The sequence below is a fragment of the Canis aureus genome, chromosome 29 (genome assembly GCF_053574225.1).
Source record: "Canis aureus isolate CA01 chromosome 29, VMU_Caureus_v.1.0, whole genome shotgun sequence".
Taxonomy (NCBI): domain Eukaryota; kingdom Metazoa; phylum Chordata; class Mammalia; order Carnivora; family Canidae; genus Canis; species Canis aureus.
The window spans coordinates 11,768,349-11,795,310 of record NC_135639.1 but is presented as its reverse complement, the minus strand read 5'-3'; the positions used below and the strand labels follow the sequence as shown (position 1 = coordinate 11,795,310).

Here is a 26,962-nt window from a genome sequence, read left to right as displayed (position 1 = left end):
ACCTGGATTTTCTCCTGTGTTATCTCTAATACTAGAGGTTTTCATTGGTGTCACCATCATCTCTGGTTGAGATTTTTAAAAGGATTTTATTCATTTATTCGAGACACAGAGAGAGAGGCAGAGACAGAGGCAGAGGGGGAAGCAGCGTCCCTGTAGGAGAAACCCAGGACCCTGAGATAACGACCTGTGCCAAGGGAGATGCTCAACCACTGAGCCAACCAGGTGCTCCTCTGGTTGAGATTTTTGAATAATCTTCTCTCAATTCTATGTATTCCCTTTTCTTTCAGCTCAAGCTGAGTATATGTCATCAGTGAGAGAGTCCTGAGGTGCTTGGTTTGATGTGAAGCTTGGTTTACCATTTACTTCTTTTTTTTTTTTTTTAAGATTTTATTTATTTATTCATGAGAGACACACATGAGAGACACACACACACACAGAGAAAGAGAGAGAGAGAGAGAGAGAGAGGCAGAGACACAGGCAGAGGGAGAAGCAGGCTCCATGCAGGGAGCCCGACGTGGGACTCGATCCCAGGTCTCCAGGATCATGCCCTGGGCTGAAGGCAGTGCTAAGCTGCTGAGCCACCCGGGCTGCCCTTGCCATTCGCTTCTGATCGGGGACTGGTTCCAATGCAGCCATGGCTCTGAGGAGCAGGTCGCAGGCACTGGCTGGCACCCAGATTATAGCAATGACATTGGAGGCCAGTGGTTTCCCTTGGGGCACAGGAACATAACCCACATTTATCTTTGAGATATCCAACCCTGACAAGGCTGGAAGATATGAGCCGTCAAGTGATAAACATTCCGGGGTGGGGCTGTACATCAAGAGGAAAGCACATATCTGGAGAGATATTCCAGGTACAATGTGGGTTTCGTGGCTTCATTAGGCACTTACCCCACCGTGCTTCCCTCAGAAAATGATCAGTGTATTGATTCTGTAAGTGGTGCCTGGGTCATTGGAAACCTGAGAGACTGAGGACAGGTCTCTCTTTACATAGCTGTTCTTTAATGGCTGTGTTTCCTTTTTTTTTTTTTTTTTTAAGATTTTATTTATTTATTCATGATAGACATAGAGGGAGAAAGAGGCAGAGACACAGGCAGAGGGAGAAGCAGGCTCCATGCAGGGAGCCTAATGTGGGACTCGATCCCGGGACTCCAGGATCGCGCCCTGGGCCAAAGGCAGGCGCTAAACCGCTGAGCCACCCAGGGATCCCCTGATGGCTGTGTTTCCTTCGGTGACACCATCATGCCTCCTGAGCACAAGCTGGGTATGTCCTCCCCAGATTGTTGCCTGTTACAGGAAGTTGCAGTTTTAGGTTTCTCTGTCCCCTTGGCTGAGAGGCTCTTGCATCCTTTAAAAGAGCTGGTGCCCTCTGGGTGGGCTCTGAGGCCTGGGCTGCAGCCCCAAGAACACGGACAGAGGAGTCAGCACCCTGCGGCTCTCAAGCCTTGGCACCCAGCTCTTGCAAGGTAAGCTTGGGCAAATCTCCTGACTTCTTTGGGCTATAGGTTCCTATCATTACAAGGAAGTTGCTTCAGAAATGGAAAGACCCTTTTAATGTAAGCCTTCTTGGAGAGAGCAGTATTGCAAAGTGTTTGTGAACCTGGGATTTGAGTTATGGTTGGGCCACATGCTAGCTTCCTGAGGCACTCAGTTTCCTCACCTGTAAAATGGGCTCATGACGGTCCCTACCTCACTGGGTTTGGGGAAGATGAACCCAGATGGACAAGAGAGCACAGTTGCTGGTGTGTTGGTGAGACTCAGCAGGTGGTGGCTCTTCCCATTATCAACATCGTGGGTGTTACCGTCACTCACTGGAGAGTGAGGTTCCTGATTGTCACTGACGTTACAGCCCAGATAAGCACCCAGAGCCAAGTTATAAGGGCACACAGTTGATCAACATCTCTGGTTTCTCTTCTCTAAGTAGTGACCTGGACCGGTTGTGGTAATGTGACCTGCAGCCGATCTGTTACAAACAGATCAGGGCAGCCTGGGAGAGGCTGGCTCCTTTACACTGGGCTGGATTGGATCTGTGACCACTGATCATGTTACAACTTCCTGGAGACAGCCAGTGCTTTCAATTTTGTGTTTCATTTATTTAAACTTTCCTGTGAAGGAGATTTGATACAGAGGAAGAAAACATGCGGTGAACCCTTTATTTCCGGTGATAAATGATGATCTTTGGAACTGGGGTCAAGTCTGCATTTTCCAAGGCAGATTTTTTTTTTTTTTTTCCTTTGCTGCCGTGGTTTTAAAGTCACAACGTGCTGTGCTTTTGGCTGCTGTTCTTTCTGGCTGCTGATCCCAATGAGATGCCAAGAAATTAGATGGGTGCCGTTGGAAGGCATTCAGAAATTACTCACTGGAATAAAAATGCAACATCTGTTGGGGGACAGGGCTGGCTGAGCGTGTGTAAAAATGGGTCTTATGCACTTAGTATCAACATCAGATAAGAAAAGATGCGGCTGCTGGCATATTGCTGGGCAGTACTTAAGATGTAGACAGGGATTGGATTGTCCACAGCTGTCCCAGCATTGAAGTTGGTTGGGAATGCCCCTAGTTGCAGTTTGAAGGCAGTCTTGGTGTCCTTCCTTCTCCCTTTGCTGGATTAAATTTCAGACACATTTAGCTCCAGAAGTGGGATAGGCTGGGCTTTTGCTGGAAAGGTGTACAGCCGAGATCCTGTTGTAGAGAATGAGTTTTTAGAGTGGAATCAGAGGGTGGTTTTGGTTTTCTTGAAGTGGCTTTGACATTTTAGAAACAGAGCTAGCAGAGCATGGTAGAAGAATCCAGCGGGATGTGAGATGAGCTCCAGACTGTCAAAGTCAAAGCAAGGGGAAGGACTTTTGGGAGGCGAAGTTCTCCTTTTACATGTGAGAAAACCAAGGCCCAGAGAGGGTGAGTGGAAGGCCTAACAGCACACAGGTAGTTAGGGCCAAGTTGAGACCTGAACTCAAGTCTTAAGATGTAATCTTGGATTCTTCCATGAATGGCCTATAGCTTGTTGTAGTTCACAAGATTTTTACAGTCATCAATTATTGTTATGCTACTTAATAATTTCTGTTCCAATTTTTATTGGCACATAAACTTAATACTGTATGATGTGGGGCTTTTATTGAGACATAATCATAGTACAGAAAATTTTCTACAAAGAGCAAAGTCCACCTACCATTAGTATTTTGGCCTGTTTCTTTCCTGTCTTTATTTGTACCTGAGCAAGTGAGTGAGAAGAGCAAGAAACAGAAAAGCCCACCAAGTAAATATATAAGCAGATATAATTTTACTATTATCAGACCTATCATTTAGCATGACCTGGAAATTTATTAGAAATTGGAGTCTCCTGATGGCCATATTTCCTGCCTTGTCCTTGTGACTTGGGAAAATTTATGTTCCTTGGCCAAATCTCTGGATTATACGATCAGGTTTTAGCCTCATCTGGTGAATAAATGTCCTCAAGTGAGCAATTAGGTGGTGACGGGTCTCGAAGGTGGTTTGGTTAGAATCCTCTTGCTGTCCATGGGTTGCTGACATCCGGATCAGTTCAGCCAAACCCACGAGCGAGCTCCCAGACCACCGTGCCACAGCGTAGAAATCAAACAGTGGCTGACTAGGTGCACTTTTCACTTACCAGTGGTTCTGCAAACTAGTTGTAGAGGACATGAAGGAGTTGCCAGACATGAAAATATAAATAATGATGTCCATACACTTTCCCAGGGAGGATAATTGATGAAGTTGAGATTTGATTTCTGTGTGTATTCTGGAAATGAACAGAGTGACATGTGGAAGGTGGTAGCCTGGGGCCCCTGTGGCTGGTTCTCATCTCTGCTCCAGGGTGTTGGGGAAGGCGTTCACTGTACCCCACTCTCTCCTCCATAACACTCCCACCATGACTGACTGCCACTCTCCATACTGGCATTCAGGAATTTGTATTCTTTTAATTACTACTTCATTGAAGTATAATTGACGGTAAAACCTACATATTCATGAGTTTGAGTATTTTGAGAAATATGGGGCAAATCTTCACAGCTGTGAAACCACCACTACAAACAAGTTAGTGAACATGTCCATCACCCCTAAAGGTTTCCAGATGCCCCCTATAATCTCTCCCTCTCACCCCTCATTGCCCTGATTTCTGATATTTTCTAGCAATTTCTAGAAACGTAATCATATAGTAAGTACTTCTTTTTTTTCTGGCTTCTTTCACTCAGCATAAGTATTTTGAGATTCATCCATGTTGTTGTGTGTATCGATGGTCCATTCCCTTTCATTGCTGAGTAGTACTCCACCATACGCATACACCACAGTCAGCTTATCCACTCACGTGCTAGGACATTTGGGTTATTGCTGGTTTTTTCGTTATTATAAATGAAGCTGTTGGGAACATTGTATATAATTCTTTCTATGAACATGTGTTTCCTTTTCTCTTGGTTACCTAAGATGGCACCGGCTGGATCATATGGTAGGTATAGGCTTAGCTTTTCCAGAAATTGGCAAACTGTTTTCTAAAGCACTTATAGCACTGTGCAAGGAGTCTGCTTTTTCAGTAAGCTTCCCCAGTGATTCTCCTATAGCTTTCTCCTTCCTGAGATCACCTATCTGATGGCCCTGGGGAGCGACAAGTCTTGTGAGCATGTCTCTTCCCCCTGTTCTCTCAGAGACAGACAGCTTGGCTGCCCCTCTGCATGGGAGTGCTGGAGAAGCAAAGGGGGCAACTCAGACTCTCTCTGTCCCCATCAATACCTTCAACCCACCCAAACCACAACGATATGTTGACTTTCCACAGAGTTGACAAGCCGTGTGGCAAGGAACGGCCTTTGCCACTGCCATAGTGTGTCATATGGAGGTCTTAAGGAGGAAGAGAACTTCTGTGGCCTCCTTGTGAATGCTTGGATCCCTCGGGGGTCATTTCTCTGCTGACTTCCGGAAGGATGGGAGCCACTCAAGGGACAGTCTTTAAGTGATACGCCTGAAGAGATGGGTCCTCTTCAGAGAGCTCCTCTTTCTTTCCCCTCTCCTGCCTCCTCCCTGTGCTTCTACCATCATCCAGGACCAATTGGCCCCCTTAGGTACCAAACCAGGAGCTAGGTGCTCATCACAGAAGGATGGGCAGGGTAGCTTTGTCCCTGGTGGGGCTCAGCATCCTGGGAGAAAGGACAGGAAGGGCAGATTTTCTGATGAAAGGGGGCCCAGAAGGGAGCAGGTGTGGTGCTAATCAGTGGGAGCGGCGGTGCGATGATTAAGCCAGGCTTGACTCTGGTGGCAGGAGCAAAGGCTCCTCATCCCTGTCTCTGCATACCCTTCACAGCACTCCACGAACCCTGAGGAATGACCACTGGTGACCTGTAGCCCCCTGCCACTCTGCAGCTGAGGCCAGCTGAAGCCCTGCAGGGTCAGGGTTGTGTTCCAGGCAAGGGGCCCGTGCTGACACACGTCGGCTGCTACTTGGTGTTTCACAGCACCATGTTGTAGGTAGTGGTGAAGGGAAAGGAAGCTGGAGAAGCTTGTACCATCTTCTAGGTGGGCAGTGAAGGGGGAGGGAAGTATGTGTACTTTATTCCTTTTTATGGCTGAATAACATTCCATTGTGTGATGTGCCGCATTTTGTTTACCCCTTCATCTGTTGATGGACGCCTGGCTTATTTCCACCTTTTGGCTCTTGTGAGTGATGCTACTGCCATGAACATGAGCGTGCAGGTATCTGACTTCCTACTTTCAATGTGTTGGGGTTGGACATCTGCTTCCAGCTCAGGGCATGATCCCGCGGTCCTGGGATCGAGTCCCACAGGGGGCTCCTTGCACAGGCCTGCTTCTCCCTCTCCCTCCTGGGCCCAGGGCCCACCCGGCCTTCCCTGCCTCCTGGGGAAAGACTTGTCCCTCCCCGCTGCCCCCAGGGCAGTTCTGGGCCCTGTGATGCCAGCTGGCTGACTGGCGGGGGTGGCGAGCTCCGCCCTGAGGTCCCCTGGCTCCTCCGCTCCCGTTAGGGCTCGGGCCCACGGAAGCGACCACGGCTGTGCCCTGGGGCCGTGCCCGTGCCTGGCTCGCCCCGATGCCCGCGTGCCGGCCACAGCTCTGCCGCCCCGGCCTCCCTCACGTGGCGTCCTCGTCACGCCGAGGCACGTGGCGGCCCCGGGTTCCCAGGGCGCAGACTGGCTGCCGCCCCTGCTGGGCCCCTGCCCATCTGGAAGCCTGCCCTCAGGCACTGCCATCCCGACCCCCGCTCTGGTGGCCGGAGGCTGGCTGAACGCCCCACTGGCAGCCAGGGACGGAGAAGCAAGCCGGGGGGTGCGGGCGCTTATGCTCAGGGTCCTTCCTGGCGCCCAGAGAGCAGCCTGCGTGGCTTCTCACCCAGGCCAGAAGCCCAGCGTCCTCCTGCAAGCCCGTCCAGCTTCTCGCTCACCTGCCAGCTTCGGGGGTCGCCGGGGCTTCGCGTGGTTCCCGCCCGTGGGCCTGGCTCCCACTGCTGCCGCCCGTCCACGCCGTAGCCTTCCCGGGGTTCAAGCCTGAGCTGCACCCTCCAGGCTGCTGATTCACTCCCTGGCAGCCCCCGACCCAGTGGGGCTGTCTGAGTGCACCCCGCTCTCCCTCTCCCTGTCCCGTTCCCCACGTGCTGTTCCCCAGGCCTGAGACAAGCCTTCCTGTCCTGAGGCAGTCCCTGACCCTGGCTCTGTTGTCCCCACAACTTATGCACCCACTTTCCTTCGCAGCCCTACGCCCTACTCACCAGACTTTTTTTTTTTTTTTTTTAAGATTTTAAGTATTTATTTATGAAAGACATAGGCAGAGGGAGAAGCAGGCTCCATGCAGGCAGCCCGATGTGGGACTCGATCCCGGGACCCCAGGATCACGGCCTGGGCTGAAGGCAGACACCTCAACTGCTGAGCCATCCAGGTGTCCCCACCACACTGTCTTATAATGGTCTGTCCTCCTCCTTTGTCTCCCTCGCCAACCTCACCACAAATAGTCTCGTTGTGTCCCCAGCTCCTAGGCCAGGGCCTGGGCATGGCGAGGGTTGGAGAAATGTGTGCGGAGGGTGGACAAACTGAGAGGTAGACAGATGGATGGGTGGATGGGCTGTTGGGCGGGTGGGCTGAGGCCCTCTGTGGGTGTAGATGTCTCCTGGGAGCATGAAAGGTGGGCTCAGAAGATCTGTGATGGTTTTCTGCTCTCCCATGCAGGGTCTGGGGTTGGTCAAGGCCCTGAAGCTTTTAGGAGGCTTTCTAGAAGCATTTGGGTTGCTACCTCTTGAACAAACTAAGACTGCCTAATCTTCAAGGCAAGTTCTTGTAAGCAGGCAGGTCTGGGGTAGGGGGGTGGGGGGTGTGCTAGGAGGAGCCAGCATTTATTCCAAGTTGGCCTGGTCTGCTGAGCCAAGCTGCTGACCTGGGTCCATCCGTCCTCTAGGCCTGGACAGTCACAGATTCCCACCAGAGCTGATCCTTCTCCAGGAGGGGCACATCTTGGGTCTCTCAAGGGTGGCAAGAAGCCTGGCCTGCTTCTGAGTTTTTGTTTTGTTCTGAGTCTCCCAGTAAAAAAATGATTCCATAAGAAGGTTACAAACATTATGGTATTTAAACTGTTTACCTTCATTAAGATAGTGCCTTTTTGGTAAAGATTTATTTATTTATTTTAGAGAGAAAGAGAGTACACAAAAGTGGGGGGACAGAGGGAGAGGGAGAGAGAGAATCTTAAGCAGATTCTGTGCTGAGTGCAGAGCCTGACGTGGGGCTCGGTCCTAGGACCCTGAGATCATGACCTGAGCCGAAACCAAGAGTGGGCCACTTAATGGACTGAGCCACCCAGGTGCCCCAAGGTGGTGTTTTTTAAACAAAAACTGCACAGCAGTTCTAGTCAGAGGGTCGTGACAAAATTTATAAGAACTACTGATTCATTATGTGCTCTAGGCAGGGTGGAGCTGTGATGACAAAGAGTCCCCTATCCCTGTGGCTGAGAGCATAGTCACATTTGGAGATGATATAAAATATTTGACCTTGAGGCTTCTGTGAAAGTGAGGCCAAGCCCCCTCCCCCCTCCCATCCCCAACCCCTCTTTTCCACTCCTACCCCCAGCCCTCAAGTCCTTTTCCTAGGCTGGGAAATGAGGATATAGGGGTGGAGCCTGGGAGAGGGAGCAAGTCACACACATTCCTAGGGCTGGGAGTTGCCAGGTTTCAGGAATCCCGTCCCTGGGCTCCCTGGCCAAATGCTGATGGGGCTGGGGTTGCAAATGCAATTATCCAGGGTGGCTGTTCTGAGCTCTGACGCCTGCTTTCTGGAAACAGTACCTGCTCTGTTGTGGCACAGTCGTGCTGATGGTCTGTCTCTGAGTCCTCACACATCTGTCTGAGCTGGGCATTTCACCTCTCCCTCTGCTGACGGGACTGTGAGGCCCCTTCCCTGCAACATGACTAGTTCAGGATCACACGGTAGCAAAGCTCACATGTGAACCTGCCTTCTCCAAAGCCTGTGTTGGGGGTGGCCTGGCAGGAACATGTTTCAGGCTCATCTTTCCATTTCCAGGGCTTAGCACAGACTCTGACCTGTCAGAGGAAGATCAGGAAATCTTTGTTGAATGAGTAATAGCAGCCAACATTTATTGAGTGCCAGAACCGTGGCAGCTGCGAATCTCTGTGATTTCATTGAATCCTCCTCTAGCTCGGGGCAGCAGTACCTTTATCTCCTGTGTGCTGGAGTGCACATAGGAATAGAAACCTGCCCAACCTCAAGCAACCACTAAACAGAGCTGAGGCTTGGATCCAGGTAGTGGATCAGAGAGATGGTCTAGACCAGCGCTGCCCAACAGAAAAATCATGTGAGCCTCCTGTGAAATTTTAAAATTTCTAGTTGTCACTTTAAAGAAAAAGTCACAAACAGCTGAAATTGCTTTAGTGATGTATTTTATTTAATCCAGTATATGCAAAATATTATCATTTTAACATATAGTCAATATAACATTATAAGATAGTTTAGGTTCTTTTTTTTTTAAGATTTTATTTATTTATTCATGAGGGACACAGAGAGAAGCAGAGACACAGGCAGAGGGAGAAGCAGGCTCCCTGCAGGGAGCCTGATGTGGGGACTCCAGGATCATGCCTTGAGCCAAAGGCAGATAGATGCTCAACCGCTGAGCAACCCAGGCATCCCTCTTTTTTTTTTTTTTTTTTTTTTTATGAGAAGTGTTCAAAATCCAGTGTGGTGTTAACTTACAGCACATCTCAATTTGGACTAACCACATTCTGAGTGCTCAGTACCTATCTGCATCCAGTGGCTTCTGTGTTGGATGGTGCTGCTCTGGACCACTCTTCTAGTCAATGAATGAATGCTGGGAGTGGCCATTTGGAGCCGAGAAAAGCATGAGGACGTGGTGAAAAGGGAGAACAGAGATCGAATGGCAGACCAGAGCATGTGTGGTGGGTTCCAGAGAGCACTTGCTGGGTCTCTCTCCCCAGTGTGAGTGCTGGGTGAAAGCTGCCCTCCTTGGCAAGGGAGTGTCTCCCTGGGGGCTGCCCCTGAAAAACCAAGCATCCTGCCCACTTTCTGGGAGGGCTGGGGCAGGGCTTTGCAGAACGCAGACATCCCAAGCTTCCAGCCTCTGAGCTGCGAAGAGGCCTTGCTAGTCTACGTGGGGATCTGGCTCTGAACAGTGTTGCTTTTGGCCAAAGGCAGTTGCAAAACTCCTGGAGCACAGAACAGGTACGATGTGTTCTTCAGAAAAGGTTATGAGGTTTCAGACATAACAGAGGTTCTGAGTATACCAATAGAGGATGTCTCAGGTCCCGTGTCAGAAGTGAAGTCATCAGACCCATACATCATGGGGTCAACTTTGGCTGATACATTTAGGGCACTTAGGGCTTGGAGGGGACCTGTGGCAGGGAGCACTAGAAATTACTGACCCTGGAAGGGGAGTGGAGGGTCACTAGTGAACTAGTATCTTCTCAAACTTTCAAGTGAAAGTTTCAAGTGAAAGTATCTTCACTTTCAAGTGAAAGGGGTTAGGACTGTCACTTAAAAACATTTTCTGGATCGGCCCTAAGGTGCAGCAGGAAGAGGGTATGGTGAGAAGAAACACTCCACCCCCTAACACGCCCAGTTCCCCCCAGGTTGATTCCTGCCTTGAGGTCAGAGATTGGAGGAATTTGTGACCAGTCTCTGCCCCCGCAGGGTTTCTGAGAAGGTGAGTTGGGCTTGGAACAGTTAAGGCTGGCCAGGGGAAGCATTCCTTATGATTCCTTGATTTATGTTGCTGGAAACATTTTATACTGAGGACCATCCACTGGCCAAACAAGCGTTTGGTTGAAAGGTCCAGCAGGAAACATGGATGCTGGGCCGAGAACCCAGTGAGCCACTGAATAGTCAAGGCAGCATGGCTTGTGGGGGCCATCACGCAGTTCTTAAAATCCTGCATGGTGACGGGGGAATAGGGTGGTGGCGTGGGAAACAGAGTGGTGGCAGGCCAAATATTTTAGCATTAGGAAAAACCCTGAGAAGGTTGTTTGATAAGAGCCACATGCCTGGAGGCAGGAGTACCGGGGCTTGGGCTTGCTATGGGCTGGGGCTGGGTCAGATGAAGTCTGTGTATCATCCCTGTGGCTGGGTTCAAGTCCTCACTGCTTGTCTTCCTGGTAGAAAATCCTAGGGCAAACCTGAGTCTCATCTTCCCTGGCTGCAAAATGGGACCAGTGACCACCCCTACCTTCCTTGAAAGTTCAGATCAGATGTTGTACATGTGGAAGCACATTGTGAAGCAGAGCACCCCACAAATTGGGGGGTTGCTATTTTTATTAATCCCCTTGCGGGTGTTTTCTTTTTATTCACTCCATAGCTTTAAGTTATCATGTTGTTGGTTTCTCAGGACTTTTAAAACATTTCATCATGATACATTTCAGAGGTACTCAGAAATGGAGAGGAAAGAATGCTGAACCCTGTTCTCTTCAGCCCGCTTCAGCGACTCTTATTATTTGGTCAGGGCAATTTTGAGCTCATTTAATAATAATCCCTTTCATTAATTGAATTCCCAAAGTGCTTGAAGTCCTTTGAACTAAAATCTCACTGGACAAATTGCCCCCAAATCTGCCCCCACTTGGGAAAAAGTGTTTTGTATGTTACGTTTTTTGGACTAACCGCAACCCGTGATCGGTTCTTCAGCTGATCTGATTGTTTGGTGGACAGTGTGGAGTCGTACTCGGGGCCTGGACAACCTCGTGGCCCCCTTGCATTCCCTTAAACCGTGAGGACAAGGTCCGTTCTCTCAGGAGTCTGGGGGCCTCTGTTGACTCTGCTTTTCAACTTGCTATAATTTAAAGGGAAAAGGTTGTTCTGGAGTCTAAATGATTATTTACAAGAGAAACTGGGAGTGGCTGGCAGGAGTAATGAGGATGCTGGGAAGCCTGCCGTCTCTATAAGCCCGACACGCAGGCGCCCCCCTGGAAGTGGTCACTTTGGGGGACAGTCCCGCATTCCCCTGCCCGGGCGTGAAGGCGTTGGTGGGGAGAGGTTGGGAGATGGAGAGTTGGGGGTGAAGGCTGATTGAGCTTGCGTTTGGCCACTCTGGCTCAGAGCGCCTGTGTGTGTCATGCAGGCTTCTTAACCTGTGGTTCCTTTTCTCGTCTGTAAAGTGGGATTGGTGACACTCCAAGGTGCTTGGGCAGACTGACTCTGGGTGGCTGTGAGGGTCAAATGTAAGCTCCAGGAGATGCCTGTCTGTATAGTTCACTAATCTGTCCTCTGTGCCTAGAACGACATCTGGCACATATTAAGTGTTCAATACATTGATGTTGAAGAATAGGAGGGAGGGAGGGAAAGAGGGAGGGAGAAAGAAAGAGAGGGAAGGAGGAAATTGCATTCATCTCTCTGTTCATCATAAATCTTTCATTTCAGGACAAGGAAATGTCATTAAAAGGTTCCCGAGGAAAAAAATGCCTGATTCTTGTGGGCTTGGAATGCCTTCTCTACTTTATCTTTTTCTAGAAATTATGTTCTCATCCCAGATTTTTCTCCAGTGATGTTTCATCTTTTAATTATAATGTTTTGGATTTTCTCTGGCAAAATCCACAACCCCCTCCCCTGGGTTCCCACACCGTGGTTCACGCTTCTGGGAGGCCCAGGTAGGAGGACGGGTCATTGTTCTGCTTTGGTAAATGCCAGCGGCAAGCTGGTCGTCGGATGTGTGCCTACAAGGTTGGCACTGTCATTTCCACATTGCCGTAGGGGCCCCTGAGATTCAGAGGTGACATGACTCTCCTAGGTAGACACGGCCAGTAAATGGTGGGGTTTAGATCCGAACTGAGCCTTGTCCAATTCCAGAGCCCTGCTCAGAGCCCTACCTCCCTGTGGTTCCTGGGTACGTCCTAGTCCTTTGCTTTTGGTTCTCCCTCTCTGGGCTTTGTGCTTCTCCTGGGCAGGAATGTAGCCCATGCCTGTGTCCCTGACTCTCAGGGTTGGCTCAGAGCTAGGGACGTGGGAGGTGTGTAGTAATCGAATGGGGGTGCATCTCTACGACAGATAGCCAATAGCACTCCATGCTATGGACGCTTTGTGGGGCCTCTCTCGTCCACACCCCGACTGCCTGCAGAATCCTCCAGGAGTTTATGAGCCCCGTGGGGGAGGGGCATGGCTTACTCCAGCCGGTGTGTAAGAGGGCTCAGCACGTATCAGTACCCCGGGGGGACTGGCAGGTCCTCCGGGGTTTGGGTGGGGGGAGGAAAGAGTGGAAGGGCTCCGAGCCCAGATGTCAGCTCTGTGCAGACAAGGGGCCTTGTCTAGCTGAGCTGTCGAGTGAGAGTTGCAGTGCCTGCTGCAGGATCCAGCACAAAGTAGGATTAATAAGTAGGTACCGAACGTGTGAGTGAGCACCGAGCCCTGCTTCCTGGCTTCCTCGGGGGCTGGCTCTGTCGTGGGTTCTCCGGCTACTGCTGGGAGGCGGGTGGGCCCGGCCGACCCGTCCCCCGAGTGGACAGCAGCTCTACCGCCCCTCCCTGGGGTCACAGCTCCCGCCTGCCTGGAGCGTGTCCCCGTAACCTGGCTGGCCCGGCGAAGCGGCCTGCGGGCCGGGGCCTGGAGCCCGTGCCGGTCCCTGTGTTGCTTCCCAGGGTGGCCGGGCTGTCCTCTCTGCACACCCGCCTCGGCTTCTCGTCTCCTGGTCTCCTGGACACCCCTGTCCCGAGCAGCCGGCGGCCAGGTCCTCTGGAGAGGGGGACACAGTGTCCGAGCCACTAATCCCCAGCCTCGGGCGAAACCCTTGAGCTTTCCTTTAAATGGTGTTCCGACCCCCAGCGGCACCACAGGTCACATTCCCAGAGAGCCTGCACATCAGGGCTGAGTCTGTTTATTTTCCGAGATTTCAAAAAACATGACTTCTTTTTTTTTTTCCCTTTGACCTTAAACAAAACTTTTTTCCTCCAACACTTACTTGTATTTTTAACTCCATGAGAAAATATGGTAAGGGAGCATATTTTCTTTTCAAAAACTGTCATTTTGAAAGTTTGGTGTTTTTTTTTTTTTCGTTAAAAAAATAGGCTCTGGGGGGTGGAGAGAGTAAGGTGGGGTTTTGGTGGTTGTGGTGGTGGTGGTGGTGGTGGCAGTGTGGGAGTGCCTGCAGCTGTTTTGTGCCAGAGCTCGGCCTAGGGGGCCCCTGCTCCAGGCCCCTGCTCAGGACTCTTCTGAGCTCCGCAAGTTGAACCTGCAGCTGTTTTTGTCATTGTTGTGATCAAGGATTTCTGGGCACCTTTCCTCTCCTGAGGGCCTGGGGCTGGACCAGCTGAGAGCTGTAAACAAGCATTTCCCTCCTGTGGCCGGAAGTGCTTCATGTCTTTGCATTTGTTTTTTGAAGATTTTTTTTTTTTTAATTTATTTGAGAGAGAGAGAGAGAGAGCACGTGAGCACGAGATGGTGAGAGTCGTGGAGGGAGATGGAGAAGCAGTCTCCCTGCTGAGTGAGGAGCCGGACGTGGGGCTCAATTCTGGGACTCCAGGGTCATGACCTGAGTTGAAGGCACATGCTTAACCAACGGAGCCACCCAGGCGCCCCAGTGTCTTTGCCTTTGAGAGCTGGTGTTCTGGGCTGGGTGGGGGCTTGTGGCTCTGCTCCCACTGCAGGCATCAAGGGTGGCTGCAGCGCGTGGGCATGTCTGCAGTCCCTGAATTCTTTTCTCCAGAGAGGGTTGGTGACTTGGCCGTGGTCGCACAGCCACTCGGACAGTGATGAGTGGAGCTCCGAACTAGAGTGGCTTCCCTGCTTCCTTGGTCCTTGTGCCACATGCCTCCCATTCCCAATCCTCCCTGTGGCCCAGCAGTGGTTTGTTGACTGACTTCCTGGAGGCATTTTGCTTGAAGCACAGGATGAGCTCTGGTCTGACTGGGATAGCCTAGGTGTGCTTCTCTTGTTTTCAGTTTGTACAGCTGTGTTCTTTGTTGAGCCACCATCAGGGTCAGAGAGGTCATGGACATCTTTTAGAGAGGTTTCTAGAATTGAAAACTTATTTCAATAATTAATTACTGAGAGGCTACTCTGTGTTCAAGTAAAATAGAAAAGCTAGTCTCTGCTCACAGGGAGCACAACTGCTTGGCAGAGGAGTTTGAATTATGAGAGCCCTCCCCCCCCCAACCCAGGTGCTAAACAGCTTCTGGAAGAATGTCTCCTGCCCCTTCCATGCCTCCATCCCTTCCTGTCACCTCTGCTGCCACTCTGCTGGTTCAGTCTCATTCCTTCTCTCTCCTGGACCTTAGTAATAACTCTGAAATGCCTCCTAATCTTGCCAAGGTGGTGATGGCTCTAAAATCTGCATCTGACCTGCCTCCCTTCTATAGACTGGCTTCAGCTTCTTCCTAGACTCCTTTCCTGTCCCAGGCACCCTGTGATCCAGCCATTCCCAAGGATCCCTCTCTGCTTGCAGTGCTGTCCCACCCTCTGCTCGAGGACACCTGCTTGTCCTTCTGGGTCCTCTTGTTCCCTTCTGTGCTTCTGTAGCCTTCTGTTCACATATGTCCCTTAGATGTCCTTCTTGGGCATAAGACTGTGCTCTGGTGTCAGTCCTGTTTTCTAGATTGGGCTCCTGTAAGGAGGGAGGGGGCTATCATCCCCCCTCCTGGTAGCAAGCCCGATGCTGTTCAAGTCTAAGACGGGAGTGTGTTATTTAGCAAGTGCACCTGGGATAGATGGGGAGGGTTGTAGCAAAGCAAGAGGGACAGGAAAGGTGATCCCTGGCTCGGGTAGAGGGAGAAGCTTTGTTGGAAGTGAGACTTGATTTGGCCTTGAGGCATGAGTAGACATTCGAGTGGTGGGTGGATTTGGGGTGCAGGGTCTCAGGTGGTGGGAACAACATGATGGAGGCTGCTGGAAACAGCTGTGGGCAGGTGGAGGCCAGGAGGCCCTGCTGCAGTAGTGAGCAACACTTGGCGGTGGGAGATATGATGGAGAGTTTTTCTCCATCATCTTTACATTTCCTTGGATCCATTTCTTCCACTTCTGTGAGCTGGCATCAGAGGCAAAAGAGGGATCCTTTGGACTTAACAGGTGTCCCCAAATTCAGCAGGAAACTCAGTGAAGCCTGTGCCACCCTTTTAGCTACATCCCTGGCATCCTCGGAAAGACAGGTGTCTGGATGTGGGCTCCTTTGGGATCAGCCATTCAGGTCATGGCTGGGTAAGTGGGTGTGACCTGAATGCCTCGGCCGCCGAGGGTGTGACTACAGCTACCGTGGGGCACTGGTGGGTGCAGAGCTGCTTCCTGGAGCCAGGAAGGAACAGTCTTAGAGGACCTCTTCCTTGGCTTTCACAGTTGCCTGGTGTCTTCGCTCAGCTCTTATCCGCTCATTGTTTTTGGGTTGTGCCTTGGGCCGATCGCTATTCTGGGGGTCTTTCCGAGAGTTCTAAAAAAATAAATAAGCCCCAAAATTAGTTCTTACCCTCGGGGATTAAGTACTTTTGAAGTCGTGCACAAACTTAAGGATGCTGTTTGCCAGGATAGGGTGGGACTCTCCAGTTGTATTGGCTTAATGGTGGTGAGAGAGCATCGCACAGCCCCAAGTTTGCATCTCAGCTGACGTTTGTTGAGCACCTACTGTGTACACATGATATCTTGTTTGCTCCTCATGATGCAGCCCCCTAGGACAGTGCTCTGCTTATTGGTCACTCACCCGTTCATCTATCGAGTTCCTCCTGTGTCCCAGGCATGACTTCAGGTGCTGAGTAAGGCAGACAGACTCTTCCCCCAGGAATTTACATTCCAGTGGGTCATTGAGAGGCAGCAGAAGGAGCAGAGAGCTGCCACTTCTTACCCAGGCCACTGCCCTGGTGATCTGAGTGACTCTGACAGGTGGAGGTGCCTATCCTGGGGATTATCTCTCAGGCCACCTTAGACAGTGTCCTGGTTTTAGGTTCATCCAATTCAATAGTTTCCAAACTTGTTTTTAAATATCACAGAAAGGGGCACCTGGGTTGCTCAGTGGTTGAACGTCTCCCTTTGGTTCAGGTCGTGATCCCAGGGTCCTGGGATTGAGATCGGGGTCCCTGCAGGGAGCCTGCCTCTCCCTCTGCCTGTGTCTCTGCCTCTCTCTCTGTCTCTCATGAAAAAACAAATAAAATCTTAAAAAAAAAATCTCAGAAACCTGTTTGGGCAAAATTGCCCACTTGAATGGTTCCTAAGAAATGCCAGGGACACCCTGTGGGGCCCTCGTGAAACAATTTGAAAACCATGGTCCAGCCAACCTCTTAATTTATCAGTGAGGTTGGAGGAGGGAAGGTGCCTCCAATCTCAGATTGACAGAGTGCTTCCCAGCATGCTACCGTGTCCCCCATTAAAGCAACCCCTTCTCGTCACTGGGCACTCAGTTCTGGGGACATTGAGAAGCCTGTTGCAAATACTCACTCATCAGGACTTTGGATTTTTCTTCCAAGTTCAAGTGTCATTCTCCCTAAAGAAAAATGCTGCCAAGGAGTGGAAAAATCTGCATTCCCTCTGAGCCTGGGCACCAGCACGTCACAAGTGCCTGTGAGCTGGCAGCTATGTTTTTAAAATTGAGAGGTGCGCAGGAAGTGGGCCTAGGAGGGAGAGAAAACAAATATTCTTTCTTGTAGGATGCACCACTGACATTTAATTGAGGCTAGTGTGTTACCTTCTAGAGAACTAGCCACACAGTTTGACCCCCGACCTGAGGTTAGCACCACCAGCAATTGCTCCAACAAGAGGCAGGAGCCTGTGCCCAAGAAGAGCAAGCAACATGTGTATTGTTAGGGATGGGGAGAGGAAGGGGCAGCCTGGTCTGGTTGCCCCTGCTGCCACCTACATAATGGCTCAGTTTAGAAACTCATCCCGGGGCAGCCTGGGTGGCTCAGCGGTTTAGCACCGCCTTCTGCCCAGGGCGTCATCCTGGAGTCCCAGGATCGAGTCCCATGTCGGGCTCCCTGCATGGAACCTGCTTCTCCCTCTGCCTGTGTCTCTGCCTCTCTCTCTCTCTGTGTCTCTCATGAATAAATAAATAAAATCTTAAAAAAAAAAAAAAAAAAAGAAACTCATAGTCCCAGAAAGGGGACAAGTTTCCTTCAGTTTCCTCCAATCGCAGAACGAAATAGGACGTCAGGAGACTGTGTCACCTACCTTCTGCCTTGAGGAGACCCATAGCTGTGTTCTAGAGCATTCTCCCTTATATTACTATATTGACCTAGAGATTTACAAAAGACTTCTAGATGACTTTTCCGGGAAAGCTTTTCATTGAGATGTACTGTCCATATAGAAAAGCACAGAAGCCATAATGGACTGCTGGATGGGTTTTCACAAGACACACACATCCTGGAAACAGATCCCTCTGGAGCCTTCTCTGGTCACCATCCACCCCAAAGTGATGCCACGGGTCAATTTTGCCCACCTTTGAATGCTGGAGGAGTGGAATCCTATCATGTTTGGTCTTTCACATCTGGCTTCTTTTACTCACACCTGTGTTTCAGATTTAGCTACGTGGTGACATGTAGCTGCAGTTGGTTTGTTCTTCTGTATAACATCCCACTGTCTTCCATACACGTCTGAAGTTCTTGGCAACCCTGCGAGTGACACGGGGTGGGGAATGTTCTTCCTGTCTTATAGAGAAGGAAGCCCACAGCTGGGGAGGGGAAGTGGCCTGGGGAGGTCATGTAGTTCATTGGAGGTGAGCTGGGGCTCCTCTCGATAGATCTCCATACCCCAGACCCTGTGACAGTGCAGTTAAGAGCCTCCTCCAATCTCATGTAATATGTTCTGGAACTTTCTCCTCCAGCTTCACGTAAATCCTCTGTGCTGCAATAGGAGTTAATTTCTACATAGTCTTTTGTTCTGTAGAAATGGAGATAGTGTCCTTTGCTTCTCTGGGAAATAACTCACATTCCCTGGAAGTCCCTTGGATGGCTGACTGAGGGATGCCGGCCTCCTTGCACTCACCCTCCTTCCAACCCTGTAATTATCCGTGTTGCTCACCTCCAAGCCGTTCCTTAGTTAGTTATGATTCTCAAACTGTGAATCCAGCTGAAAACCTCTGGGGGGTTGGCTTTCCTGGGAAGGTATTGTGTTGGGAGCCTTTTCCTGGGGCCTTGTGTTGAGCTGGAAACGGAGGCAGAAGTGCCTTCTTTGTCCTAAGAAAAACACGGATGGTGCTCTGCCAGGAGGACTTGTCATCTTCTCCTGCTGTAAACCCCACTCCTGCACAGCCCTGACTACTGGAAGCCTGCTCGTGGAACATTCTGTGCCCAGCTACTCTTTGTTACTTGTCTTTCAATGGGATGTCTGTTGTCAGGGAGACCCACCCTACCACTGCCTCCCTGTTGAGCAGCAAACAGTGTTCATAACTCTGGATATTTGTGTCTGGATCCTAAAGGCCAAACACCCTCTCATCTCCTGGAGAACTCTGAAATGGTGTCCCTCTGAAGAACTGAGAGTGGATTGTAGGTTGAGTGATAGCCTAGATGGGAGTGGCCCTGAGACATGTCCCATATGACAGCTGGAAGTGACTTGAACTTTCTGACAGGAGGAAGTGACTTGAACTTTCTGGGAGTGATTTGTCCCTTTGCCCTAGAAATTGACAGTGGCTCTTTGGTCTTCCAAAAGCCCTAGGCTCTCCTTTTGAGTTACTTTGACCATGTTTCCTTGCCAGGTGAATCCTGGCTTTTCTGAATTCCCATTCTGATTTTGCTTCTTAGCTAAGCCTGAAAAGCAAACACAGAGCACGCTTAGCACTATTTCCTCGCCTGTGCCAGTGGCAGACATTGCTAATCAATTATGGCACTCCTGTCCACTGAGCCTGAACCCCGTCTTAAGTCCTGGCACTCCAGGCAGCCTCTGCTATCTGTTTGGAGCTCCCAGACTTAACAAAATCTTTTTGCCTTTGTAGCTCCAAGTGGTACACACAGAAATCTTGCTTTCCACCAAGAAAACTTGATTCCCATGAAAGGGCCCAGAGACGACTGAGAGATACCTTTTTGAAGCATTTGTTAGTTGCCTGGACATTTTCCCTTTCCAGGGGTGGGGTGGCAGGGAGTGGGTGATCAGGCAGGCCTTGGCTAGTGGGCATTTTGAATTCAGCAGTATACATTCCTTTGGGATGTCACTTACTGCCTCCAAAATCATACTTTCAGGGAGATGGGAAGATAGTAATGTCAATATCTGGGCTCAGTCCCAGCCTCCTGGGTTCTCATAACCATAGATGGTTAGTAGAGTCCTCAGAATGCATCCAACAGGATGATAATGTGACCTGGTACCAGAGTCCCCAGTTTGGCTTATAGACCCACTTCCTGTTTCTGAGACACCACCTGCTGGAAGGGAGGCTCTTACTGGGGGCAGGGGCAGCGATCAGGAGGCCGGGATTGGTCTGGGTGCCCTGTGCTCCTTGCCCCGCGTGTTTATTTCCAAGGCAGAACTCCAGGGCTCCCCGGAGTTTTTCTCACCTCTGTTCACAAGAGCTGGTTGTCCTTTTTCTATAGCAAGCAGCTTAGGCTGAGGGTGGGGTTGGGGGCCACTTGGAACCCTGGCAGTTCCTCCCCTGGTCCCGCCTTTGTTATCTGCCCCCCGCCCCAACTGAACCCCTGTGGACTATGTTATTACAGCTGGACTGGCTGGGGTGCATCGGCCTCCAGCCAGCCTACCTGGTGGTTTAAAACCAGACTTAATCAAAATGTAAATATTTCTTGGGGCCAGAAAGCAGGTCTTTCCAGGTGTTTGAACAGAGGCACCAGAGCTCAGGAACTTAAGAAGTGGATGAGGCCGGTCAGGCTCCTTGTACACAGGGATCTGGGGTTCCCTGGGGCCTCAGGGGCCTCTGGAGGAGCTGACAGTCGCCGGGGTGACCAACGCCCCACCTGCCCTGCTGCTGCTTGTGGATGCTGTCACTGGGGCAAAGGTTGTGGTGGTGGCAGTATCCGCTCCCTTCCTCCTTCCCTGATGCCCCCTCCCCCTCTCCACCCACCCTCCGAGTCAGTGACAGGAGGTGGCATTTCACAAGGAGGAACTGAAGGTTCAAAGGGGCTCTGATGTGATCATCTCAAGATGGATCAGCAAGGAGGAGGAGGACAGCCACATGCATGCATGGAGGGCCAGCTTTTCACCTTGTCTGGATTGAGGATCAGCAGTAAACAGGGTAGATGCCATCCTTGCCCTTGGGTGGAGATGGGAGACTGGCAGCGAACCAGGAAGCAAACAAGATGGTGTCATGTGGAAAGAAACAATTTATAAATACAGAAACAGGAATAATTCCTGATAGTGATGAATACTGTAGGGTTGATGAGATAAAGCAGGATTCAATGAGGCCTGGGGGACAGTGTGTACAAGGGGAGGTGTTACCGTAGAGCAGGCCCAGGGAGCTTCCATGGGGGGCATGAGCAGGTGTCAGAAAGGAGCCATCATGGGATGAAGTGGCCAGAGGCACAGCTGGAGCTGGGAATGGGAGGAGGTCGGGCTGTCCAGTGTGGTGCAGGTCTGGAGCGTGGCAGGGGCCAAGCAGAGAGGCAGGTGGGTGCAGCTCGTGCAAGACTGTTGGATGTTGGAGGTCATCAGAGGACTTTAAGTGGGAGAATTCTATGATTTGATTTGGCTTTGGGCGACTCTGGCAGCTGGATGGAGATGGTTTGAAGGAGGTGAGAACAGAGGGATGGGAGCAGGAAGGAGGCTGGTCCAGTTGAGTGGCAAGAGATGATGCTGACCTGGTCCAGGTGGTAGCAGTGGAGACGGATGGAAGGAACAGGCATGTATTGGGAGGTAACCCCACACACTTAGGGATGGACTCGGTGTGGAAAGTAAGGCAGGGAGGGAGAATGAGGTTCCGAGGTGTCTCCAGGGTTTGAAGCTGGACAGGGCTTCTTTCATCCTCTTACCACCTAGGGTTGCACGCCGTCCCCTTCCCCCGGCAGACCCAGGCTCCTGGCTTACCCTGAAGTGCTAGTGTGATGCCTGCCTCCTGCAAGTGTCCATGATCACGCCTGGAGGGATTGACTCCAACTGTCTTTCTGGATCCCAAGGGCTGGGCTGTGTGATATTACCTGGAGTTTGGGGATTGATCTGTGTTTAGTGCCTGGGAATGGCTTGAGAGGCAGGCTTGGGCAGCCCTGCCTGGGGAGTGAGATGAGGCCAGTAGAGGGGTGAATGTGGAGAGGAAAGGTATAAGGCTGAGTGGTTGGTTCTTGGTGAAAAGGCGGGGACAACAGCAAGAGCTGCTATGGACCGAGCACTCACAGTGCCCTGAGCTAGAGGTGTATTTTCTCGGTTGTTCCTCCTTATTCTCTCCATAGATGCAGCACCCAGAGCTCGGAGAGGGCTTGGCTCAAGGTCACTGAGCTAGCAAGTGGCCGAGCTCAGTGATCTGCCCCTGACATAACCAGATATCGGGTCTTTAACCAGCACTGGACACTGTCCTCAGCATCCCTGCTGTCTTGTCGCCAGCTGCCTGCCGAGGGCCTGCTCCGTGCTCCATCCCTGTCGAGGCCTGGGGCCCTGACAACCCACATCCCCACTGAGATGCTTACTCCGTGTGAGCGGATGAGACTGCAGGGAATTTGCAGACGGAGCAGTTGTTGTAATGAGAGGCATTTGGGCAGCTCTCTTCCCCTTCTCTTCCCTCCCTTCCTTTCCAGGAAGACTTGCTGCCAGGCTCAGGCCTGGTGACAGTTACAGGGAGAGGAGACCTTTGGGCCCAGGGAAGGAGCTCTGTGGGCCTCGCCTTTTAGGGCTGCTGGGCCAACACAGCTGCCTCAGGCTGCCACCTGCAGGGACACACCTGAGCCATTTCTACTACATCTACCACCTGTCTCTGCCTGCCAGTGGGTGAGGAGTGGAGCTGAGGCTTCCCTTAGGGTCTGAGGATGAACACAAGACCAGGAGGTTGTTATGCTAAGTTTTTTTTTTAGCAAGTTGGGGAAGTGGTCACGATTCTGATATCCAGGAGAAGAGGGCGTGACATGCCTCCATTTCCCAAATCTTAGCTCGGGGGCTCTGGCCTGAAAGGTGACCACCTGTGTCCTCACCGGGGCAGGATGTGAAACCCTGGGACTGAGCCAGGGGGCTGTGGTGCCCCTCATTGCTGGACTTTCCGTGTCTGCCCCCCTCCCCGTGTAAACCCATGGACGTGGGGCTTGCTTCTGCCGCCTGGCCCGTTGCAGGCACGCAACAAGTATGCGTTGGTGGGGCGAGGGAGCGAATGACTCGCCCCTGGTCCTCCGTGCTTCTTTTTGCTCTAGACAGGCCCTCTCCAAACCAGCAGCTACTCACCACGTGTGGCTGAGGAGCCCTTGAAATGTGGCCAGTTTGAACCAGGATGTGCTCTAAGTGTATAATATACACTGGATCTCAAAGACTTATTATGAGAAAAAGTAAAGTATCTCATTAACAGTTTTTTTTAATGTGGATTATGTGTTGCAGCGGTAATATTTTGGATTTATTGAGTTAAACAAAGTACATTATTAAAATTAATTTTACTTGTTTCACTTTCCCTTCTACTGTGGCTACCAGCCAGTTTAAAATTGTCCCCGTGACCTGCCTTGTGTTTCTTTGGAGCCTCTGACCTTCCAGCTCTCAGGGCTGCCTGCTTCAGGGCTTCGGCCGAAGGGTTTGTTTTTTTTTAAAGATTTGGGTTGGAATCCTGACTGTACCGTTCCTGACTGTCACCAAAGACAGGACCCCACTTCACCTCTGAAATGGGGCTGGGCAGTCAAGCCTCACAAGCCGGTGTTGGAATTAAAGGAAGGAGACAGGAAGTGTAGGCCCAAGATGTTTCTTCAGGAGGCGGGCTCTGATTTCTGGGAGTTTCGGCCAGGCAGTGACTGAACCCCTGCTCCTGGGACTTACGTTACAGTCTGCGATGATGAGCTGGAGGGGAGTGAAATAAAAAGGAAGATACAATCACTGCTCCGATTCCTCAGGCCTCTCCTCTGTCAGAGCTGGACCTGCTTCATCGAGCTGTGGGATGAGATAGGTCTGCCTATAAAGAGTGTCGCTCAGGAACAGCAGCTTATGGCTGTTGTTAGTATCGTTTTCTTGGCCATCCCCCAGTTTTCTGTATCTAGCACTGTCTCCTGAAGCTTTGGAAACAGAGACTTTAAGTGATTGGGAACGAGTGAAGGTGCGTTGCCCAGACCTGCTCCTTGGCCTGACCCTAAGGTCAGGTGTGGCCAGCAGGTGGGGGCTGGTCTACTCCAGTCATGCAGGCATGCGAGAGATGAGGTGCAGGCTCTGGCCCAGCTCTGAGTTCCCTGAGCGTCTGCTTCTCACAGCCAGGCATGGCCATGGGAAGCGTGTTCTCCAAACCTACCGTGGTGGATCATCACCTGGTACCTGGCTGTGGGGAGCCGTGGGAAGGGCCAGGTGAGGTTCTCAGCTTCATCTTAGGAGTGAGAATACACTGAAGGCCTGGCCCAGAGCTCTCCGACCTTCTGCCTCCCAGGGCTCCCTACTTCAGGGCCCAGGGCTCTCAGAAGCAGCAGGAGCCCGAGAGCAGAGTTGGGGGCAGATGGAAGATATGCCAGGTTCATCTCTGAGTCCTGAGTGGATAGGAACACAGCACAGCCTTTTTCTGGGGTGATGCCTCTGCTCACTCATTCATGCAAACACTTAACTTACTATAGACATTTACTGGAGTCTGCTGGGTGCCAGTCAATGTCCTAGGCACTAGTCAATGGTGAACAAAAGGGATGTGGTCCCTGTCCTCTTGAGTGGCAAACTAATGAAGACACAAATTATGAAATGTTTTGAAGGAAAGGTTGGGGAGCAGTGGGAGAGAAAAGTGGAGATGTAACTCTTGGATTGATGGGAAGGGAGTTCAGTAATGATGCAACACTTGGTGAGATGTGAATACTTGGCCAGTGAAGTGGGGGTGATGTGTGTCATAGTGCTCAGAGCAGCCTTATTTGTGATGGTAGAAATTTGGAAATGATAACCTATGTGTTTCTCAATGCAGAATGAGTGAATTATTTTGACAAAACCTGTGAGAATACATATTAAAAAATGTTATTCTCTTTGAGCTTGAAATATGTCATTAAAAATAGTGATAATGGGTATATAGCTGGCAGAGGGATGGCATCTGCAAAGGCCCTGAGGCAGGAAGAAATAACATTCTCAGTGAGTAAATAAGTGAAGGCCTGGCTTTGGGTCTGGAGGCCACTCCACTTTGGGTGTCTTTCTGTTCAAAAGTTTGCTCTCAGCTGCTCCTGAGCCCAGGAGAGGCCCGTATAGAGCCTCAGGAAGGCCTTTCTAGGAGTCCTTGTTGTCAGTTCAGGACAGTGTGATGGTGGGAGAAATTGAACCATTGGGGCAGTGCCTGCCTCGGCCAGATTTATGGGAGGGGAAAGCCTTTGGGGTGAGTCAGCCCTCTGGTTGGAAGAAACAGAGCCTAACTGAGCTTCTGCCAAGGACCCATGGTGACTCCTCTCTCCTGTGGAGGAATTTGCCTGCTAAACAGGCCATCTGAGTGAAGTGAGTCACTGTTTCTCCCTCTTTGTTAATCACAGACACCTCTGAGCAGGTCTGTTCAGCCTCAGCTGCACACACTGGTGAACTTTGAAGCCCAAATGGGCAAGCTGGCAGGTGCTTCAGCTTTGTGTCTACGTATGTATGGCTCTTCTAGAACTTACTGAAGTTGGGCAGGGGCTCCTGGACTCTGGAAACCTGGATTACAGATAGAGAACCACAGATCTGTCCAGCACCTTCCTTTTCTGAGGTGGAAATAGAGGTCCGAAGGCATCTGATCTGAGGTCACGTAGAGAAACAAGGGACCTGGCTCACATCTGCCGCCCCAGAGTGCTTTGTCTTGACCCTCATCGTGAGTCTCTGTGTCCCTGGCCAAGATGAGTCCTGCTGACCTCTTCTGGGGAAAGATGCGTTGTGTCTGACTCTGGCCCCTGAGCCTGGTGGGTGGGGTGGGAACTGGGCATGTGAGGTTCTGGCTGGGGCCACCACCTGCAGGTGCTTCCTGCAGATGTTCTGCTAGGGAGCACTTCCGTCCTCCTCTGTGTGACTCTGGCTGCCGTGTCCTCCAGCATGTACTGGGAGCAGGACAGGGTGCTGGGGGCTATGACCTCCACCCTGCCAATCCCTCCTCAGGCTCATGTGTGCCAGGTGGAGGCTAGAGGGTAATGGGGAGCTGTCTGAGAAAACGCTGTATGACCTGTGTGACTCACTCCTCCCCTCTGGGCCTCTTTGTCCCTAGCTGTTCAGTGAGGGGCAGGGCTGGGTGATCATCAAGGCCCCTCCCAGCTCTGACATCCATTAGTTCTGAGTCTGGTGGAGAAGAGGGGATAATTACAGCCCTCTTTCACAGAGCTGTCTTCACTGTGCCAAATGCCTTACACGCATCATCTCAGGACTTCTGTCTGTAAGGCATAGAGGAGACAATTGAAGCAAAGAGAGGTTGAGTAATATGTCCAGAGTGGCACAGCTAGGAAAGGACACGGCTGGTATTTGATTCTAGGCAGTCTGGCTCTGAAATCATATGGTCTTTTTTATTTTTAAATTAATTTATTTGAGAGAGAGAGAAAGAGAGAGAGAGCATGCGAGCAGGGAGAGGGGCAGAGAGAAAGGGACAAGCAGAGTCTGTGCTGGGCGTGGAGCTTGATGAGAGGCTCGATCTCATGACCCTGAGATCATGACCAGAACCGAAATCAAGAATTGTACACTTAACTGACTGAGCCCCCCCCAGGTGCCCCTGGAACATATGATTTTAATCACTGCTGTGCTAGGCTGGATAAGAGTTCTTCAAGGATGGTGACATCCACACGGAATCTGTGAGTATGTTATGTACATAGTGAAAGGGACTTTGCAGAGGTGATGAAGTCAGGGACCTTGAGAGGGGGAGGTTATGCTGGGTTCTCCAGGTGGGCCCAATGTAATCACAGGGTCCTTACAATAGGGAGGCCAAGGGAGATTTGACTACAAAGCAAGGGGACAGAGTGATGAGGTTGTTGGCTTTGCAGACCAAGGAACGGACCATGAACCAAGGAATGGAGGGCAGCCTCTAGAAGCGGAACAAGGTTGAGGGGACAGAGTCTCCTGCAGAGTTTCTAGAAGGAACTGGTCCTGCACCACATGCTGTGAATTTAGCCCAGACTTCGGACTTCCACAACTTTATTTTTATTTTTAAGATTTTATTTATTTATTCATGAGAGACAGAGAGAGAAAGAGAAAGAGAGAGAGAGAGGCAGAGACACAGGCAGAGGGAGAAGCAGGCTCCCTGTGAGGAGCCCGAGGCAGACCTTGATCCCAGGACCCCAGGATCATGCTCTGAGGCAAAGGCAGACTCTCAACCACTGAGCCACCCAGGTGCCCCCTTTCAGAACTTTAGTATCATGAATTCATGATATTCGAAGCTACTAAGTTTGTGGTAATTTGTTACAGCATCGATTGGAAGCTCAAACAACCACGTTCTACTCACTGTCTCCTTGTGGCGATCTTGGCTTTTTGTATTCATATTTGATTCTGAATTCCTAAGGGTGGAAATCTAATCTGCTAAATAGAGCTCTCCTTGGCCATTT

At 50.9% G+C, this 26,962-nt stretch overlaps 1 protein-coding gene and 1 long non-coding RNA gene across 5 annotated transcripts in view; one reads left to right on the top strand and one right to left on the bottom strand.

Moving 5' to 3' along the window:
- The window catches only part of GRK5 (G protein-coupled receptor kinase 5), a 212,070-nt gene that overhangs the window by 54,423 nt on the left and 130,685 nt on the right, over positions 1-26,962 (top strand). The window lies entirely within an intron of this gene.
- Positions 13,309-18,669, bottom strand: LOC144301026 (uncharacterized). 2 transcript variants are annotated; one of them, XR_013367752.1, is made up of 4 exons: positions 17,854-18,669; positions 16,857-17,029; positions 14,912-15,858; positions 13,309-14,452 (listed from the first exon to the last, which is right to left on the bottom strand). It is a non-coding gene; the product is annotated as an uncharacterized LOC144301026 (long non-coding RNA). The 2 variants fall into 2 exon arrangements; XR_013367751.1 differs by having other exon boundaries at positions 13,309-15,858.